Source organism: Mus caroli, unplaced genomic scaffold (assembly GCF_978045245.1).
Source record: "Mus caroli unplaced genomic scaffold, Mus_caroli_1 scaffold_4, whole genome shotgun sequence".
NCBI lineage: Eukaryota > Metazoa > Chordata > Mammalia > Rodentia > Muridae > Mus > Mus caroli.
The window spans coordinates 152,370,887-152,391,330 of record NW_028227259.1 but is presented as its reverse complement, the minus strand read 5'-3'; the positions used below and the strand labels follow the sequence as shown (position 1 = coordinate 152,391,330).

General features: G+C 48.1%; 1 protein-coding gene across 1 annotated transcript in view; it reads right to left on the bottom strand.

The window, feature by feature from the left end:
* Positions 1–20,444, bottom strand: part of Mtus2 (microtubule associated scaffold protein 2) — a 355,323-nt gene that overhangs the window by 56,191 nt on the left and 278,688 nt on the right. The gene's annotated exons all lie outside the window — the stretch shown is intronic.

Sequence of the window (20,444 nt, the reverse complement as noted above, 5' to 3'; positions counted from 1 at the left end):
GGGGGGAGAGAAAGAGAGAGGAAAGAGGAGAGAGAGGGGAAGAGAAAGGCAAGAGGAGAAAGGGAGAGAAGCAGAGACAGACAGGATCACACTGGGCTGGTCTGAACTCTCTGCTGGAGAAACTACAGCACTCTGGAAGCTCACTATAGAGTTGACAATGAGGCGGGGTTATTATACACATCTGGACAAGGAGGAGGGATTATTGCCCGCAGATCAAACAGGGAGGCAGTGTTATTATCTACAGGGAAACCTGGGGGCAAATTTAGCTAATTGGGTAGGACCCACCTCTGTATGGGAGTAGCCACCGGGCCATAAGGGTTGGGTGTGTATAGGGGGAGACACAGTGAATATTTTCAGCACAGACTGTCAACCTTCAGGGAGAGAAAGCTCTAGTGGACATTTTCCCACACACCACCCTGTCAATACTCCCACATGGACCAGAGGAAGACTTTGCCATTTCCTTGAGGCTTTGGGGTTCCTTGGCATGGCCATAACAATGTCATAACACACTTCCCTCGTTCAAGGTGACCTCCGCTCCCTGTACTTTTTGAGAGCCCTCTCTGACATCCTGCACTGATGCCCACATTTCATTCAGAAGGACACAGACCCATCAGTCTGTGACAGATGTAACTCGGTACCAGACCAAACTCTAACGGGCCTCCTGCGAGCCCTCTTCTTGTCTGGGACTGGCCTGTGGGGTCTTGTCCTCGGGTGAGATCTATAGCACAGCAAGACCTGCTCATATCTGATCACACTGGCCTGCCTTCTGTAGCAATCCTGAAAGTCTGTTTTGGAAGAGCTCCCACGAGTGTGGTTCCCTCTTCCCAGTGACTTTCTCCCCTCTGCCGTGTCACTCAGTGGCTCGTTGGCTACCAATCCTCAGCTGTCTGCTGTCATGGAGAGGGCTAATCTTTCTCCCTGTTGCAGAAGTCCTGATGCTTATCCTAACAGTCTTACCTTATCATCTAAGTGTCAGGATGATTTTTTCTTCAATGGAAGGACAGATTGTACCTGGCAGAAGCCCAAACCTTGACACAATCTTTTCTGCTTTCTTTATTTTTCTCGCATGATTCAAATTGAATTTTAAATTTGCTCAATCAATTCATTTATTCAAAGCTGTCCTCTGTATGTCATCCCTTTATCCCCCCCATGTGTACCAAGGGCCTCTGTGCCAGGCCAGGCCTTATGAATTTCTTCTTCACTGAGATGGGCTCTGTGCCTGAGGAGGAGGGGTTGGCATTCACCCTGCCTGACGTGTCAGGGTACCAGGAAAGGTTTGATGAGGAAGAGCAGGTGACCCTCTCTCTCTTTCCAGAGGGCTAAGCATCTTTCTAAACTACAGGGTGGCTCTCTGGGTCCTGATGCTTCTACGTGGATTCACCTGGCACACAGCAGCTTTGCACTAAGGCATGCTTCCATGCCTAAACCTTAGGAGGATAAACAGCCATCAGTGGCCAGAGGGCTCTAGCGACAGTGATGGAGAATACTGGGACCACGCTGGACCACTGTGGGGATGTCGTGGGACTGGGGAAAGGCTAAAAGAACTCTCTAGCCCTGCCTGTTTCTGAAGGATAAGACAATAAGAAAATGCCAACAAAGCAAGCACTAAGGACCCTTGTCTTAGTCAGGGTTTCTATTCCTGCACAAACATCAGGACCCAGAAGCAAGTTGGGGAGAAAAGGGTTTATTCAGCTTACACTTCCACATTGCTGTTCATCACCAAAAGAAGTCAGGACTGGAACTCAAGCAGGTCAGGAAGCAGGAGCTGATGCAGAGGCCATGGAGGGATGTTCCTTACTGACTTGCTTCCCCTGGCTCGCTCAGACTGCTCTCTTATAGAACCCAAGACTACCAGCCCAGAGATGGCACCACCCACAATGGGCCTTTCCCCCTAGATCACTAATTGAGAAAATGCCTTACAGCTGGATCTCATGGAGGCATTTCCTTAAGGGAGGCTCCTTTCTCTGTGATAACTCCAGTTTGTGCCAAGTTGACACACAAAACAAACCAGTACAACCCTCTTAGTTATGCCTGGCACATCTGTTTTTGGACCATCTGCTCTGCCTGGGCAAGTTAGACCACAAGGACATCTTGGGCACCTGTTACCACCCAGGAAGCAGAAACTGTCTCCAGAGGATACTCTACAGCCACAGAGGCAGTGACACAAGATGAGGCCTTCTGGGTGACCCCCAGGAGAACATGATGGCATAACATGGTGTGTCTCACACTGGTGGTCACATCTGCAAACTGTCCTAGGAGGCCCCTGAGATTGTCTCTCACAGCCACAAGCAGTGACCTCAACGTCTGTGTTTGATCTTGTTCCCTGCTGGACCCTGGGGCCCAGGGTAGTGCCCCTGCCACCAGGAATCCCTGAAGAGGACTAAGACTTAGATGTCTCTAACTAGGAAAAGGGTTTAAATGAATCTTAGCACCAGTAGGGCAGCCCCCAACTGTATTGTTTCAGCTAGATATTTTTAGGTTACCAACATTATTAGAGCAAGAGATTCGGGTCTTTTGTCAGCTAGAAATATCTGTCACTGGCAAGGGGCTTAAATGGAGACAGCATAAATGGCTGGGGCCTGGGCTGGGGCTGGGGTTGGGGCCAGTGCTGGAGTTGGGGTGGGGCTGGAGCTGGAGCTGGAACTGGAGCTGGGACCGAAACTGGGGCTGGAGCTGGGGCCAGGGTTGGAGCTGGGGTTGGAGCTGGGGCTGGGAGCTGCCACATTTGATCTCCCAGCCTCTGACAAGGCTGTGTCTCTTGGAAGCCCTGGCTGTTTACAAGATGCCCCCAGCAAGATGTCAGCACCTCTGCAGGGTCCTCAAGTCCTCAATTGTCAGGGCTTAAGAGGAACAAACCATGCAGAACACAGTTACTGCTAGGAAAAAGGGGTGTGTGTGTGTGTGTGTGTGTGTGTGTGTGTGTGTCTTTATTATAATCCCCAAGCTTCTGGGGCATCCAGAAAGTTTTTAAGGGGCTTGTGATATCATATATGACCCCACCACCACCACATTTGATATGTTATGTGTTCTGAAACAGCATGCAGAACCTAAAAAGCACACATTACAGTATCTTGACAAAGCTATTGCCTTCCAGATAGAACGAAAGGAACAGGTCAGATCCCGGGTCACAGAAAGCTGGTGTATCTTACCAAGTGATGGTAATTTACTAAGTTCAGACAACTCGGGCAGGGCTGTGGGCAGAGCTTCCTCCCTCTGGCAGGAACAAAGAAATGTAACTCAGTGTTGCTTCATTTTGTTAGGAAGACCTTTTTTCCACTGGAAGAAAAACTGTCTCTTCGCCTGGTACGTTTCCGCTCATAGAATATATTCACACAAAGGAGATGCTTTATAAATACACCCAGTAATTTTCCCCTTTTACTTTGGGGATTTTTCCCATGATGTAATAAAAAAAAAAAAGACATACACCGAAAATGTTCATTAGCTTAAAAGCATTTTTCAAACTCTACCCCCTTTCCAGGTTTAATTATATACAATGTAGGTCACGTTGTTTGAAGATGAGCCTCAGATCTGCCCCTGAAGTACGTGTGTTTCTCATGAGGAAGTTGCCCCAATGCAAGGACGTTTAGAACCACTGTTTTCTCTGTAAGCGGGCAGTGTGTGGCTCTGCAGGATGGCTGGTGCCAAACTGAGGGACCCGGAAGCTTCCGGGCCTCCTGGGGGCTGGGGCTCCTTTCCTTCTTGCAGACAGAGAAGATGGAACCCCTTCATCAGCACAGCCCTTGCTGGGTGTTCCAGGGGAGTGTACACTCCCTCTACCCAAGTGTAAGCACCTTTGTGTGGATCTAAAACACAGACCAGAGCTGTTTCTGTCATCTTATAGAGGGGAAATTAGATGGTGGGGCTGACAGGGCAGGGATACAAAGTGGAAGCCCAGGATGAAGAATTCCCTGCGCGGAGGGATACAGTGTCAGACTCAAAAGCCCTTTGTCTGAGTGTTGAAGGTTTCCCCTCTAGCCCATGGTGCTTGTCTTAATTTGGTTTCTGTTGCTGTGATAAAACACTGACCAAAAGCAGCTTGGGGGTGGGGGTGGGGGTGGGGGTACTTGGAAGGAAGACAAGGCAGGAGCTCAAGGCAGGAACCTGGAGGCAGGAGCTGATGCAGAGGCTGTGGAGGATGCTGCTTACTCACCTGCTCCTCATGGCTTGCTCTGCCTGCTTTCTTATGCAGCCCAAGATCACCTCCCAGCGGTGGTGCTACCCACAATGAGATGCTCTCACATCAATCATTAAGAAAACGCCCCACGGTCATGTCTGGAGGGAAGCTGCTCCTTACTTGGGGCTCCCTCTTCTCAGACTCTGTATCAAGTTGACAATAACTAACCAGCAGAGTGCTACTGGGGAGGCAGTAGACATTTTAAGGGATGGAGCCTTGGTGAGAGGCTGACCAGATATTGGAGTCTAGTCCCTTGCTTCCTTTTGCTTTCTGGCAGACATGAGCTAAGCCACTGGCTTCAACAAGCTTTCTCTGTCATGATGTGTTCCCACATCACAGACACCACAGCAACACACAACAGCCAGAAACTTCTGAAGCTGTCAATCAAAATAAGCCTTCCCTGAATGACAGAGAGCGGCAATGATTACTGAGACCTGCAGGCATCTTCTCTGGAGCCATTCACTCATTCTCTCTTATGGTGCTCCCTCCCGCTCCTCCCTTATCCTCTCTGGCAGCAGGGCACCCAGGTGGCTATGCTGACACCTCCGAGTATGAAAAAGTCTACTCTGGTTTGAACTTGATGCCCCCCAAATTCAAATATTGCAAACTTAATCCACAACTCAACTGCATTGGGAGGTGGGTGGTGTTTAGGTCATAGTGGATTCATGTGATAAAAGGTCCTCCAAGGTAGGTTGTCTTTTGGCCTCCCTGTGTTCTTCAATAAAATGCCCATGTGAGACACTAACACCATCACCCTGATATCTCAGCCTTCAAAACTGATAGAAACATTTATCTTCATTATAAGTTATCCAGGCTCAAGTATTTTGTTACAGTATCCCCAAAACAGAATCAAATTAGATGCGTTTTCCCCCTTTCCTTTAGGCACTTACATCTACTTAACAATGTTCCTTTGACTGCCCTCCATAGGGTGGGCAGTGAGAGATGCACACAATTTTCATGTCACTTGGACATATGATTACCATCTGCCATGATCTGTCTGTCTGGGATGAGAGCAAAACAAGCCAATGAAATAGGAAGCCAAACCATCGTTTCTGTTTTTAGATTTACATTATTTTACTTGTATGAGTTTTTACCTGTACATATGCATGGGTGTGTATGTATCATGCTTAGTGCCCATGAAGGACAGAAGGGGCATTGGATTCCATGGAACTTGAGTTATGGAGTTGTGAGCCTTCATGTGGGCACTGGAAAGTGAACCCAGGTCCTCTGTAAGAACAATGAGTGCTCTTAACTGCTGAGCCATCTCTCCAACCCAAGAACAAATGTCTGCATTCATGGCTAATCTCATAGAGTCAACTTTACCCATTGATACACCACAGCAGTCAGTCAGTCTACACCCCACTGCCTCCTGGCACAGCCCAGCCTCCCAACTGTTTTCTTACTCAGGATATTGGGTTGCTGTCTTCCCTTCCATCTGACTCTACCCAGCCAGGCCTCTCTTCCTTGAGACTGCCCTTTGCCAGGAGGTGTTGTCAATCATTTAGAGTGTGCCCTCGGTTGGGGGGAATCTGCTTTCTGCTCGCATGCTATGGCTTGACTTAATGAGGTCTTTGTGACACGTGGCCTGTGAGGGGCCACGGCGGGGACTCAGTCTTTTCCAGACGCCATGGCAGGTGAAACATGCTGGCTGGTGGTTTTAAGGGCACCGGCACTATTCACCTGACTTCATGTCCTGCATCTCAGAGCAAGCACCCCAGGAGCCCAAATAACAGTGTTCCGGAGTCTAATTTTCCACTGTTTCTACTTCCGTGTGTGGTGTCTCTCTGATGGATGCAGAGATCAGGTCTCTTCCTTTTGCTCCTTTCCTCTGAGCACATCCCCATACCTACCCAACTTATTTTTCCCAAACATCTCTCCACCCACCCACCAACACCCCCCATCTCCACGTCCCACATCTCCATGCTCCCATCTCCATGCCCCCATCCCCACGCCCCCCCCATCTCCACACACCCCCATCTCTACGCTCCCCATCTCCATACCCCTACTTGGGTCCAGGCCCTGCAACTGCAGCCATGCAGGCTCCTGCCATGGGTCCCTTCTGGGTTCTGTCAGATGCTGTCCAGATGCATGGCTGCTCAGGGCACCCTGCACTCAGAGGCTTCTCTTCTGCTCTTAGCACCCAGCCTCCCTGTTGGGATTCAGACCCTGGACAAACAACTTTTCTCTCCCACTCTTTCCCACCCCTACCCCCACCCTGCCTCCCACCCATGGTGACTTCCCTGGCCTCCTTGCTTGGAACCAGAGAACCCACCTGAGAAATGCTTCCCAATAGCCCTGCCTTTATAGACTCCAATCTGGCTTGAACTGGCTCATTTCATTGTCGGAGAGGACCTATCACTTCCCATCCTGGTGCATGTTCTAAGGCTGGCCCTGCTTCCTCGACCTCCACTCTCCAGCCCAGGGCTCCACCTACTTTTCTAAGGTGCTTTCCCGTTCCACAGAGATGTCACAACCCTTCCCACTGTAGTGGGTTGGTTTTTTTCTTTGCCTTGACCTCCTGGCAATGCTTCTCCAGGACCCCTTTCTCCCTACTCTGCACATAGACCACTGCCCAGAGAGAGCCACGCTCCCCAATATTGCTTTTTACACTGGCACCTGTGACCTGATCAACCCCCTCTTGAGAGGGTGCAAAGGATGGTCTGGTGGCTCTGTGCTGTATCAGCCCTGAATAGTTTCAGCTCAGAGCAGGAACTGGATGGAGTTGGGATAGACAATCATCTCTATGGAGCGACAGTATTTCAAGCCATTTCCCTGGGTTATCTCGAGCTTCCCTCATAATGGACTAATTTTACAGACAAAGGGCATTGAAACAGAAGATGCTGTGTGCTGGTGAGAAGGCCTGACTGAGCTGGGTTTCTGCTCTTCCATCCTGTACTTTCTCTACTGGGTCTCTTCTTACGCTCCCGGACTAAGTTTCAGTCCCGGTTCTGATCACTAGACGGCTGCAGAATGTCACGGAGAACACAGACCCCAGTGTTAGCATCCCTGCCTCAGCTCCAAGCCCTGCTCCAGTTACTTTAGCCAAAGGAACTCATTTGTCTAAGTAAGGCAGTGACTGTGACCAGGGCAGGGTTAACAGGAAACACTGTGTGATTAGCACCTGTCCAGAGCCTGGGATGGACAGAGCGAGCTCATGGTATGTGCTGCACGCATAGCAGTATTTACCTACATGGTATCAAATCCTTCCTGTTCACAGAGCTAGGGGATTTAACCCTCTGCACCTTTCCCTTGTCACAATTACAGATGTCACGTCCATTGTGTCCAGGCTCCTCTGTTGCCCTATAATTACTTCCTGCTGCTGCTCTCTGCTTTCTGCCCCTGGGTACCGGCTCCTACTGAATCTGGACAGCATCCCAGATGCCTGTCCTTTTAGGACTCCAGTTGCATTTCACTGGCTGCCGAAAGGACTCTCCAGCCACAGAGGCTAATTTGGGATTGTTCCACGCCCCCTCTTTTCTTCACCAATTCTCTCAAAAATCAATGTTGATTTTTCTGGAAGAGCCCACAGACACAGAGGGTCACAGTTCTTCCCCAGTGTGGGGAAGCTATTTGTTAACACATAAACTCCATTTGTTCCTTCCTCACTGGTGAAGGTTGAGCGTCCATGAACTCATTTCCTCACATGCATTCTCTCTAGGAGAATAAGTAAGCCATCAGACACGGAAGCTAATGAGGACATCACGTCACAACTCGCTGGATCAGAGCAACCTGCAGAGGGATGGATGCGGGTGCAGGGATCCCCTTCTTCCTGGGAAATCTGCACCTTGAAACTGCTCTCTACAAAGATGAAGCCAGTGTAAGACATGACAGTTCAGATAGCAAGACAAACTCACCACAGCAGGAGTGCATTCACACCTTGAAAACCATCGTCTCCCAACTGAGAGTAAGGAGTGTCCAGCATCAGGGTCTTGTTGGTCATTCTGATGCCAACATGCCAGAAGCCGGAGGCTGTCTCTCCAAAGGGGTACCGCAAGAGAGGTTGGGGTGCTGCTGCTATTCTTCCTTATAAGGAACAGTGAAGGTGGGTGCTGGAGACTCAGGTGGCTCAGAAGTTAAGAGTTAAGAGCGCCACTGGCTAGAGCACCCTTGTAAAGAATGCAGATTCAATTCCCAGCACCTTACAATGGTCTATGGCTTCTGTTCCAGGGAATCCGGCGCCCTCTTCTGGCTTCCTCAAGCACTACATGCACATGGCTCACAGAAATATATGCAGGCAAATACTTATAAACACAAGAAATAGTGGGGCAGAGGGAACAGAGGAGAGCCAGATGCCACTTCCCAACTGTGCATCCACAGTTACACCAGCGCCTCTGGGCACTGGCTTCTCTTCGGCCATCTGAAAGACCCTCTCACACTCTTAGCTGTCTGTCCCAGCTCTGAGGCCTCGTGTGCTAGAACCCAGTCCACATTCTGCATCCGGTTCTGCAAGTTCAAAGCAATAGACACCATGTCAAATAAGTGATCTATTCAAAGTATTTGTAACATGTAGTGACACTAAGGTCCTATAAGAATCTGGGGTCAGCCACTGGTTTTTGGCAAAGCAAGAAGCAGGCTATTTTTATGGTGTAGACCAATAGTCCTCAACTTTCTTAATGCCGGGACCCCTTAATACGGTTCCTCATGTTGTGGTGACCCCCAATCATAAAACTATTTTCATTGTTACTTCATAACTGTAAACTTGATACTGTTATGAATCGTACGTGTCTGATATGCAGGATATCAGACAAGTGGCCTCTGTGGCAGGGTTATTCAACCCCCATAACGCACAGGTTGAGAACTTATTCAGTCCATGATTCCACTCATTTGTTCCTCCACACTGTACCATGCAGGAATAAGCTGCAACAAATCCTTTAGCCGAACTAGGTGGACTACAGAAGACACTGCCTCCTGTCCCTTTGACAAGGTTTTCTCGGTCAGTAGGCAAATCTTCGGGTTTCCGATCAAGCGTGGACTTGCCTCCCCTTTCTTTTGCCAATGATTCATCTTTTCCTGAACATTCCTCATTATGGACTTGGGCTTCCTCACTATTCTAGTCACCATAAGACTGAAATCATCTCATGGACTTCATGTGGAGGAACTGTGTCTGGCTGTAGACGGAAATGGGAAACTCTAAACCTCTCCCACTAATACTCCTTAGCAACAGTGGCCTGTGGGCAAGCACTGCCATGGCCATCCATGTTGGCACCAAGTGTGGTGGTTTGAATATGCTTGACCCATGAGAAGTGGCACTATTAGGAAGTGTGGCCTTACTGGAGGAGGCATGGCCTTATCGAAGGAGGTGTGACCTTATTGGAGGAGGTATGGCCTTACTGGAGGAGGTGTGGCCTTATTGGAGGAGGTGTGACCTTATTGGAGGAGGTATGGCCTTATTGAAGGAGGTGTGGCCTTACTGGAGGAAGTGTGGCCTTATTGAGGAGGTGTGGCCTTACTGGAGGAGGTGTGACCTTATTGGAAGAGGTGTGGCCTTACTGGAGGAGGCATGGCCTTATCGAAGGAGGTGTGACCTTATTGGAGGAGGTATGGCCTTACTGGAGGAGGTGTGACCTTATTGGAGGAGGTATGGCCTTATTGAAGGAGGTGTGGCCTTACTGGAGGAGGTGTGGCCTTATTGGAGGAGGTGTGACCTTATTGGAAGAGGTGTGGCCTTACTGGAGGAGGCATGGCCTTACTGGAGGGGTGTGGCCTTATTGGAGGAGGCGTGACCTTTTTGGAGGGATTGTGACCTTATTGGAGGGATTGTAACCTTATTGGAGGAGGCATGGCCTTACTGGAGGGGTGTGGCCTTATTGGAGGAGGCGTGACCTTTTTGGAGGGATTGTGACCTTATTGGAGGGATTGTAACCTTACTGGAGGAGACATGGCCTTACTGGAGGGGGCGTGGCTTTATTGGAGGAGGCAGGGTCCTGTTAGAGGAAGTATGTCACTGTGGGTGGGTTTTGAGGTCTTCTCCTAAGCTCCATCCAGTGTGGAAGAGAGCCTCCTCCTGGCTGCTTTCAGATCAAGATGTAGAACTCTTGGGTTCTCCAGCACCATGTCTGCCTACATGCTGCCATGCTTCTGGTCATGAATGGACTGAACCTCTGAAACTGTAAGCCAGCCCCAGTTAAATGTTATTCTTTATAAGAGTTGCCTTGGTCATGGTGTCTCTTCACAGCAATGCAAACCTAAGACACAAAGATTACATACCTCATTTTCCCAAACCGCCTGCTGACTTTCCCATCAGCTCCCTGTATTCCAAGTCCCAACTTTTATTTTTTTAGACTTGGTTCTTCACCAATATCCATTTTCACTTTTAATTCCAACTCATGTTCTCCAGTAGCTCTGTGTGTGTGTGTGTGTGTGTGTGTGTGTGTGTGTGGTGTGCTGGAGTTAGAATTCATGGGTTTGCACATGCTCAGCAAATCTCTACCACCGAGGTCTATCCAGTCTCTCTTACTATCATTTTTTTTCTAAACCCTTAGTTTCTTCAAAACAACAAAGTGCATTATGACCATCCCAGATCCTTGGTATCTCAAGATATTTTTTTTTTCAGAAGAATTCATCAAATCTCGATGTTTTTGAAGACCCCAGATTAGGACAGTTCCCTGCTCCCTACTCAAACCTTATTCCCCTTTCTCCTCAGATACCCCAATTTCCTTTTCTCTTCATGGATAGAAGGGAGTTCTCCTTGGCACCTCTCTCTTTCTTTTCTTTAAAGATCAAAAAGTATTTTAAATCCCGAGCCTGTAGGTGTGTCTGTGAATGGATTTGTGAATGTGAGTGCAGTGCCCATGGAAGCCAGAAGAGGGCGCTAGATTCCCTGGAACTGACGAAGTTGTGAGCCACCTGATGTAGGTGCTGGGAACGGAGCTCAAGGTCTGTGCAAGAGTGGGACATGTTCTCAAGCACCGGGCCATCTCCCCATACCCAAGCATCTCTCTCGCTTAGCACAGAAAACACAATCTCTTTAGCATTCTGCAAGCCAAAACGCTATCCCAAGTCAAGACTGCTGGTGTCTATGCAGGAGTCTGGCACGCTGCAAAGTCATAGGTACTTCAGTTCTATCATCAAGATGTTCACTATTCTCTCCACATCACAGTCACTTGCCTCAGTCCCAGGATCTGATATTCTGCAAGTGTCACCATGGGCTTTGAGGTCCTATGCTCAAGCTCCAGCCAGTGCAGCAAAGAGCCTCCTCCTATCGGCCTGCAGAAGAGAGTCTCCTTCTGAAGGATCAAGATGTAGAACTCTCTGGTCCTTCAGCTCCAAGTCTGCCTGCACAACGCCATGCTTCCTGCCATGATGATAATGGACTGACCCTCTGAACCTGTAAGCCAGCCCCGATTAAGTGTTGTCCTTTAAAGTTGTTGACTTGGTCATGGTGTCTGTTCACAGCAATAAAACCCTAAGACAAGCCGGGTGGTGGTGGCGCACGCCTTTAATCCCAGCACTTGGAAGGCAGAGGCAGGTGGATTTCTGAGTTCGAGGCCAGCCTGGTCTACAAAGTGAGTTCCAGGACAGCCAGGGCTACACAGAGAAACCCTGTCTCGAAAAACAAAACAAAACAAAACAAAACACCCTAAGACACCTGTTTACTGGCTTCAGTCAAGTAAAAGCCTCCTCCCCTATGGTTGCCTGTCCCGTGGCAGCATCCCTGGCTTCCTGCTTACCTTCCAGCATTGCAGGGGGAGTTGGATGAGGAGCTCTGTGAGTGTTACGTGGGGTTGTGCCTTTCTTAAAAGAGACACTGTGTCATTTCCATTTTATCACTCTGAGGCCTAGCAGGCATCTGATAAATGCACAATGACTAAAATAATACACAGGACATGACTTGATGAAAAGGTAGCCAAGTTATCCATAAGCCGGGGATCGAAATACCTTCATCATGAAGATTACATGAAATAATACTCAAACACATTACAAAGGGCTGAGCTGTGAGCCCAGTACACACTGGGGCTTCTGATTCCCTTCCCCCTGCACAGGAGACACGTTTAAAAGCAGAGTACCTAGTTTGGAGCAGCATGGCTCTGGGTCTACACTAACTGAACATTATGTATGTACACAGGTCCCTGGAGCTCAGTAGAGCCAGCCTGCAATACCAGCAGCCAGCTTCACACCTTCTCCGAGTTCTTGGAGAATGGACATTTTCTCATTGAAGTGCTGAGATGTGTCCTGAGTCTTCCTGGTTTTAAGGCATTTGCTCTAGTTAGGTTCCTGTTGCTGTGATAAATGCCCTCCAAACCCAGCACGGGATGGATGGAAAGGGTTTACTTGGCTTACACATCCACATCACAGTCTGTCACCAAGGAAAGCCAAGGCAGGAACTAAATCAGAGGCCATGGGGAAATGCTGCCCAATGGTTTGTTTTCTCTAAGCGTTTTCGGCTACCTTCTTTATAGATCCCAGGCTCATCTGCCTAGGGATGGCACCCCCCAGAGTAGGCTGGGCCTCTCGCATCAATTGGCAATTAAGAAAATGTTCCCCATACCTGTCCACAGACCAATCTGATGGTGGAAACCCCTCAATTGGGACTCTCTCCTCCTAGGCTCATATAAAGTGGACAAAATCTGTGACATCAGCTTATTGTCAACCTGTGTACCTAGGTAAATGATCAAATGGCACTGTATGAAATTCTTGAAGACTTAAAAATATATTAAATTATATATCTATTCTGCCTCTTCTTTAACAGTGCTAGCATAGTATACCTTTCTCACCCCTTTACTGATTTTTATATTTAAACTGAGGTTCTTGCAGTTACCATATAGTTGGATTCATTAAATAACTTCTGACTACCCGTGTCTTTTGGGGTTCAAGCTATTCTCATTTAAAGTGGTTATTGATATAGCGGAATTAACCTCTTTGACCTGTCTTCCATCTCTTGCCTTTTTTCTCTCCGGATACTGGATTTACAGGTGTGGGTCATCTGATTGCAGGTTTGTGCAATACATAACTGCTTTCACAAAGTGACCCCTAGGTGAACGGCATGTGATGCCCATACATCTTGCTGTCTTAGTGATTTGATTATCAGGATCAAGAGGAAAGAAGAAAAAAAATCTGTGTGTTTCCTATTTGAAACTTAGTTACAATTAAGTTTGTGGGATAAGCAGGTCTGTGTCCCGCGGTCAGTGACTACAGAGAAAACACTCTCTTGCTCTCTACAATTCCTTTGACAAAAAAGGTAACCCTGATGTGAGTTTTCGGAGCACAGGCGTTCAGTTGTAGACAGTGCCCACTAGGTGGCGCCGTTGCTGCGTCTCTCAGGCTTAGTTCTGAATGGACAGCTTAGTTCTGCTGCAAGCTTTTAAGGAGCCAGGGAAACTTAGTAACTCTTTCCACTTTGTTCCACCCGGCTCTCAAACACAAAATTCTAGCCACTTCCTTATTCTGTATCCTTTTACCCAATAAATGGAACCTGGGCTGGAACCCTTCTCTCCTCAAGGATAGGGTCGCCTGTTTTCTCAACCTTCCCCATGTTTCCTTTCTCCTTAGGACTTTGCTCACACCCTGGGTCCCGTGTGGGGATCAGACATGGCTCTTAAGAACCTGTCCCGGCTTCTCCTGGGTCTTCTGTGTACACTCCGGGACCAACTCTTTCCTCCTCTTTTTTTTTGGGGGGGGGGAGGGTCGAGACAAGGGTTTCTCTGTGTAGCCCTGGCTGTCCTGGAACTCACTTTGTAGACCAGGCTGGCCTCAAACTCAGAAATCTGCCTCCCAAGTGCTGGGATTAAAGGTGTGAGCCACCACACCCGGCTTTCCTTCTTATGTCAGTTCTAGATGAGCGTGCCCACGGAACTCCCTGGAGTTTGCTTCTCTCATGACTGGTGTTTAGCTACCTGCTGGTGACATGTATTGTACCTTGTGGGACAAGCTCTCCCTCTCTAGCTCACTGTGTAGCTCCACTGGCTTTGAACCCTGGCAATCTTCCTGTCTGAGCCTCACAGATAGTAGGATAGGCCTACATCCCAGATCCCTAGACCTGACAGCTCCCTCGCTCAAGCTGTCCCTGAAGTTACACAGTCAGTTGTTCTCCTGTACTAAAATACCAAACTGAAATTAGACTGTTAGCAGCCCGGTTTCCAGAAAAATCAAATTCTAGGAAAGCCAGTGTGCCCATTCCTCACAGAAAACATGTTTTAGAACCAAGGCAGAAGTGTGAATCTCCTTAGCAGATATTTGTTTATAAAACGTGGGTTATTACTTTAACTTGTTTTCCTTTCATGGAGTTTTCAATACTTAGCTTATCTAAAGAGCAATTCCCAGGGCTGGAGAGATGGCTCAGCAGTCAGGATCAACTGGCTTCTCTTGCAGAGGACCCAGGTTTGATTCCCAGCACCCACACAGAGATTTATAAACCTCTCTAACTCCAGCTCCAGGGGATCCGATACCCTCTTCTGACTTCTGAGAGCACTGGGCAAACACACATGGTGCATTTACAAAGTCCAGGCAAACACATATACAAACAATACAGTAAATTAATTAGAAAAAATAAAAGAATTTCCAGTGACTCTAGAGTTGTAGAAGCTACGAATGCCCAAAGGTTGGGTGGAACAGCCTGCGACTGTGTGCCCTGCCACACTCTGGCCGGTCTACAGTACCCAGTTCTTCATCCCAGGTGATCTGAAAGGCACACACTCCAGTTTTCTCCCCACACAGTGTTCGTCTGTGCTAAAAAGGACATCATCTCATTGGAAGAATGAACAACGCATAAGAGATGAACTGATGGAGGCAACTGGTGTTTACTGTGGTCGGGTATTAATTCTTATCTTACTGTGAGGTTTTCCCTATCCATATTAACATTGGGTTACAACAAGCATGGGACAGAGGGTCTTCTTAAGCAGGGCAGAGGGGCCCTGCTCTTGACTTATTTTCCTGTTGTGCTGATGGACATCTCAGGACCGGAGTCTTTTAGGGGGATTTTTACCTCTGGACTTAGGGAATGTTTTAGTATCTGAAGATCACACTGTGAGCTTCCTCTAAGCTAGAGGTCTAAGAGGAAAAGAAGGCACCTCACTGCAGGGGTCTTCTATGACACAGGTAGGACACAGGCCTCCTGCATTGCTGCATCAGGCAGTCATCAATTTGCCCGCGTGGACCACTTCGCTAAAAGCTCCCACAATGCTCTCTGCCATTGTCAGCGCGGATGTCAGACAGGCCAACCAAACTAGAACTACTCACATTCCGAATCTTTCAGGGTTTGGCTACTTGGGGCAAATTAAAGAACGAGAAGATAATGGCTGTTAACAAGGTGGAAGGTGCAAAGCATTGTGGTGCCAGATCCAGGGCTGAAGGACCCACAAGCATCCGGCTGCTTCTGTTTCCGCGGGAGCACACAATGGGGAGAGGGAGGGAGGAGCCCCTGGTACAGGATGTCCTTCCGCTGGTGGAATACACCTTCTCTCTTGCCTTCAGAGTCGCTCATCTGATGAAGCCCTAATTTAAAATCCCACTGCCCGGAACAGCGAGAGCTAGCAAACACTTGCTTGCAGGGGAAGGATTCCTCCATCTTCTCCCTTTTGCCCGACTGAAGACTGGAGAGAGGAGCAGGTGTTGTGAGGCCTTAATGAAGACACAAGGGAGGCTCCTCCAAGAGGAGCCAGCGGTCCTCACCGAGGGGTGCTGTGCTTTCAAACAGCGCCCAAGGTGAGAACTGTATTCCGAAGTTAGCAATGATTCACCAAGAGCTTGGAAAAAGGGAGGGGATCCCTCTACCTGGGAGGCAGACAAGTCTGCTCGGCTTCCCTCTACACTCATCCCAGATCTTGTGGCTCTCCGACCCCTGCACACCCCCGCCCCATTCCCAAGGACTCCTCGGAACACTGTATCTCACTTGGTCTGTTTTAAGGGCAACGGGACAAAATGGCCTTAGGGCATTTCCGGTGAGCATCAGGTGTAACTATCCAGATTTTAATAACTACCTCACTGTTTGTGATTATGTTTCCTCTGCCCCCTGTCTCACGTACAGGGAAGCACGGGGAGGGCTGGTAGGGGAAGGGACATTAATATACGGTGCAAAGACTGTTGGCTTCACTTTGTTCTCATTATGTTGTCCTTAGAGACGTGCATCTCCCTCAGTTTTCCCAAATGTCACACAAGGATGATAGCTATAACAGCTGGAAGAATTCGGTGAGGGTTGGAACAACATCTCCAGACTCTCAGGCATTGACCGGCAGTCAGTCAACAGGGGCTCAGCTGTTACCTGTGAGCCCTGCCTACTTTCAAAATTTCCAAGTCGCCCATGGGCTCCATCACATGGCAGAGGCAGTAGCCCAAGAGCCTCCGCTGTGCCAGGTGAAATATATTAAAAACAACATACAAATCTGGGCTGGAGAGATGGCTCAGTGGTTAAGAGCACTAACTGCTCTTCTAGAGATCCTGAGTTCAGTTCCCTGCACCCACATGGTGGCTCACAACCATCTATAATGGGATCTGACGCCCTCTTCTGGCAGTGGAGCGTACATGCAGATAGAGCACTCATACACAAATAAATCTTAAAAAAAATACACAAAATTAGGAGAGTAGAATACTAATAGATTTTAAATATAACTATGGGGATTTAAGTTTTTGTTCCTTCCCCTCTTTTGTATTTAGAGTTCATTTTCACTGCAGTTGATACGTAATGCATGAGAGAATAAATCTTAAAGAGAGAAAAACAAGAGTCTGTTTCCATAATAAAAGACAGTAAATGCAATGACATTATTATATTCTTTGGAACTAGCTTAGAGAAAAATGAGTTATGGTTGGTGATGTGTTTATAAAAAGATAAAGAGGTAAGGGATATGTTCTATGGGACTGTGGTGAGGTGTGGGGGAAGGAGGTGTCCCATGCCAAGGCATCCCTTCCCCCTGAGGGACCAGCCACATGACGGTATAGTATAAAATAGAGTTTATTCAGGTCATAGGGAGGGGAGTTAAGAGGGAAATAGAGGCAGAGAAAGGCAGAGAGAGAGAGAGAGAGAGAGAGAGAGAGAGAGTAGGGAAGTAGAGGCAGGCCATAGCCATGAGCACATGGAGAGAGAGGGAAAGGAATGGGGAGGGGGGGAACAAGAGAGCAAGAGAGGGAGGATGGGGCACGCAGCCCCTTTTATAGTGGGTCAGGCCTGCCTGGATGTTGCCAGGTAACTGTGGAGTGGAGCTTAGACAGAATGCTAACGGTTGAGCTTTGCTGCAGACTGGAGAACTATGGGGCACTGTGGGGCGGTGGAGGATCCTTTGTGATGGCAAAGGCCTAGAGGTATTGTGGTTCCCCGGAGCCAGACCGTGGGCCTTCTTCTTTCTCCTTTTACTCCCTGGCTTGTGACATGAGTGTTTTCTTCTCCGGTATACATCTCAGAATTGCCTCAGGTATTCAGTAATAACAAACATGGAAGACCCACAGAGACACGTCACTGGCATCAACTCCCACGCCTTTTCTGCCTAATCTATAAGAACTAACAAGCAAAAGTCACAGTCTACCACCACATTTGGAGCTAACTATAAAAGAAAACCAAATACTAAGATATTGAGTCAATATAATGCATTGTATTAAAAATAAAATGGAAGCCAGGTGTGGTGGCGCACGCCTTTAATCCCAGCACTTGGGAAGCAGAGAGGCAGGCGGATTTCTGAGTTCGAGGCCAGCCTGGTCTACAGAGTGAGTTCCAGGACAGACAGGACTATACAGAGAAACTCTGCCTCGAAAAATCTAAACAAACAAACAAACAAAATGAAAACAAACAAGGCCACATGCTTAAGAATGTGAAACATTCTGTAAGGACCACTGTCTGTGCTATTTCACGAACTTACCACCAGAGGGTGCTGCAGGGTAGCATTTGGATGAACAACAAGCAAAGGATTCCAGCTTGTCAGTGAGACCCTGGGAAGTGAGCCCAGTAGGGTCACACTCATCACCACATCCCTGGAGGTTTGCAACCATGGCGTTTTGGGGTTGTTGTTGTTGTTGTTTTTTTTTGTTTGTTTGTTTGTTTGTTTGTTTGTTTTTTGTTTTTTTTTTTTTTTTTTTTTTTTGCTTTTTTTCTCTCCTTTTTTGTCAGGTCTGCTTTGCCTGTTGAGGAACATGACTGGCTGCAGGGACAGAGCTGTTAGGTCAGGCAGGTGTGAGGCTATGTTGGCACCTAAGTGTGGCGTTTCAGAATCCCTGGGCTCTGGGCTGAGGCTATCAGAGCTGACAATTTTCACCACGATTCTGCCAGGACGGGGGGGGGGGGGTCTATCTGAGCTCCGCTGTTCCCAGTGATGAGATGAATTTCCAGTATGCCCTTCAAGATACATTCAACACTCAGGAAAAATTGACGACAGCAACTGAACTCACTAGACCAGCCAAACCACCGCTGTATGTAAAGAGACAGTATCCCTCTTCCAAAATGATAGGGGATGGAAATAGTTCCTTTTTGGCTTTAGAACTGGGAATGTTTTTATAGCGTACGTGAGTTTTCTTCGGGATGGGATCCAAGTCTGAACAGGAGATGCATTTAAGATTCTTATTCACTCTCTTAGCATAAGATAGAGGTAAGTTTATACAATATTTTAAAGGTGAAGCCAGTCTTAGAAGCTCCAGTGTGGGATTTCACACTTGTGCCCTGTCAGTCCTCAAAAGGTTTCAGCTGTTGGAAAATTTCATATTTCAAACGTCAAACCAGGGACATACGACCTGTGTAATGAGAGCTAAGTGGCCAGGATTAGTGTCCACTGCCCGCACATCATACATGTCTAATCCCTACTGAGAGCAGGACCCATAAAGTGTTTTTCCTTGCTCTCACAGAAGACCATTCCAAAGTATTCCCATGAAGTGCCTTTACCCATCAATTCACTACATCTGCACGATGGCCTTACAAAGAAGCAGCATCCATCCTATCAGAAGTGGAGAGGTGCCCAGAGGCATGCAGCAGGAAGGCCACACACGAGGATGAAGCTGCTGTTCCCATCAGGGATAATGGCACACACACACACACACACACACACACACACACACACACACACACACAGAGAGAGAGAGAGAGAGAGAGAGAGAGAGAGAGAGAACAGGGTCCTGTTTAGGTTCCCAGAGGCACGGTTAGCATTTCCACTGGTCAGCATGGTGTCTCTCCGTTCCACTATACTTTGCAGCTCAGCAGGCTATGGGCTATGTGGGGATAGCCCTACTGGGTGTCTAACTGAACAGCCTTGTGCATGCCATGGAAGAAAGCAACTTGTGGTCAGCAAAGAGGTTTTCTGAAGCAGAGAACTGCAAAACTATGCGGGTGGAGCCTTAATTCTGGCACATCGGCTTCTTACTTGCTATGGTATCATAAGGTTTAACTTTTCAAAGAATCGACCAGTGCCCTGGGATGTGACCATAGGAAACAATCATCAAGGCTTTGGTGCCACACTGAGGAAGCCACGTGGGTCATAGGCAGGTAGTGTCACAGTGTAACTGTAGCTACCCAGCTCAGCAAAGAGGAGCCTAGGTAGGTAGTGTCACAATGTAACTGTAGCTACCCAGCTCAGCAAAGAGGAGCCTAGGCAGGTAGTGTCACAGTGTAGCTGTAGCTACAAGGTTCAGCACACACCTTATTTCCTTTTCTATTGAAGACTTGGCAGCCCATGAAAAGTCTGTATCCAAGCAAAGGGAAACTATCCATTCCTTCTGTAGGACAAACATTCTATAAGTGTCATGGCTTTGAGACACGAAATCTCAAAGATGCATTTGTAACTTTTTATCGTCATGGCTTTGAGACACGAAATCTCAAAGATGCATTTGTAACTTTTTATCCTTCGTGTAGGGATAGACTGTAGATACTTGTTAACTCTTTGTTGACACCAAAACCACCAGTCCAAAACATGGGGAATCTAAACTGATCATTCGTTGCTGGTGTGACAGTTCTTCGTTGGGGAAGAGGCTGGAATCTTGGTACAAATGAATTTGAGCAGCTATCCATGATGCTGGCCATCCCTCCCCCCCAAACAACAGATTGGCAGGTGACTGTGCTAACAGCTTTCAGCAAACAAACAAACAAAAAGACTGAGAGAACAACGAGCAGGTTGGGTTTCTGCACACGGGGGCAGGGAGGGGACAGAAGGGCACAGAACCCCTGTAAGGTGCAGCTCAGGTGACCAAGGAAGAAGTGCTGTACACCACGGGACTTAATGTCCTGTTTTACTGACCTGAAATTAGCTAGAGAGGTAGGCACTTCCCCTTCTTCCTGGGGAGGCACTGATACAGCACTTTTACATCTCCCTGTTTCTAGGCACCACGAGGCCCACAAATGGGAGCTCAGAGCGCTCACCGGTTGGGT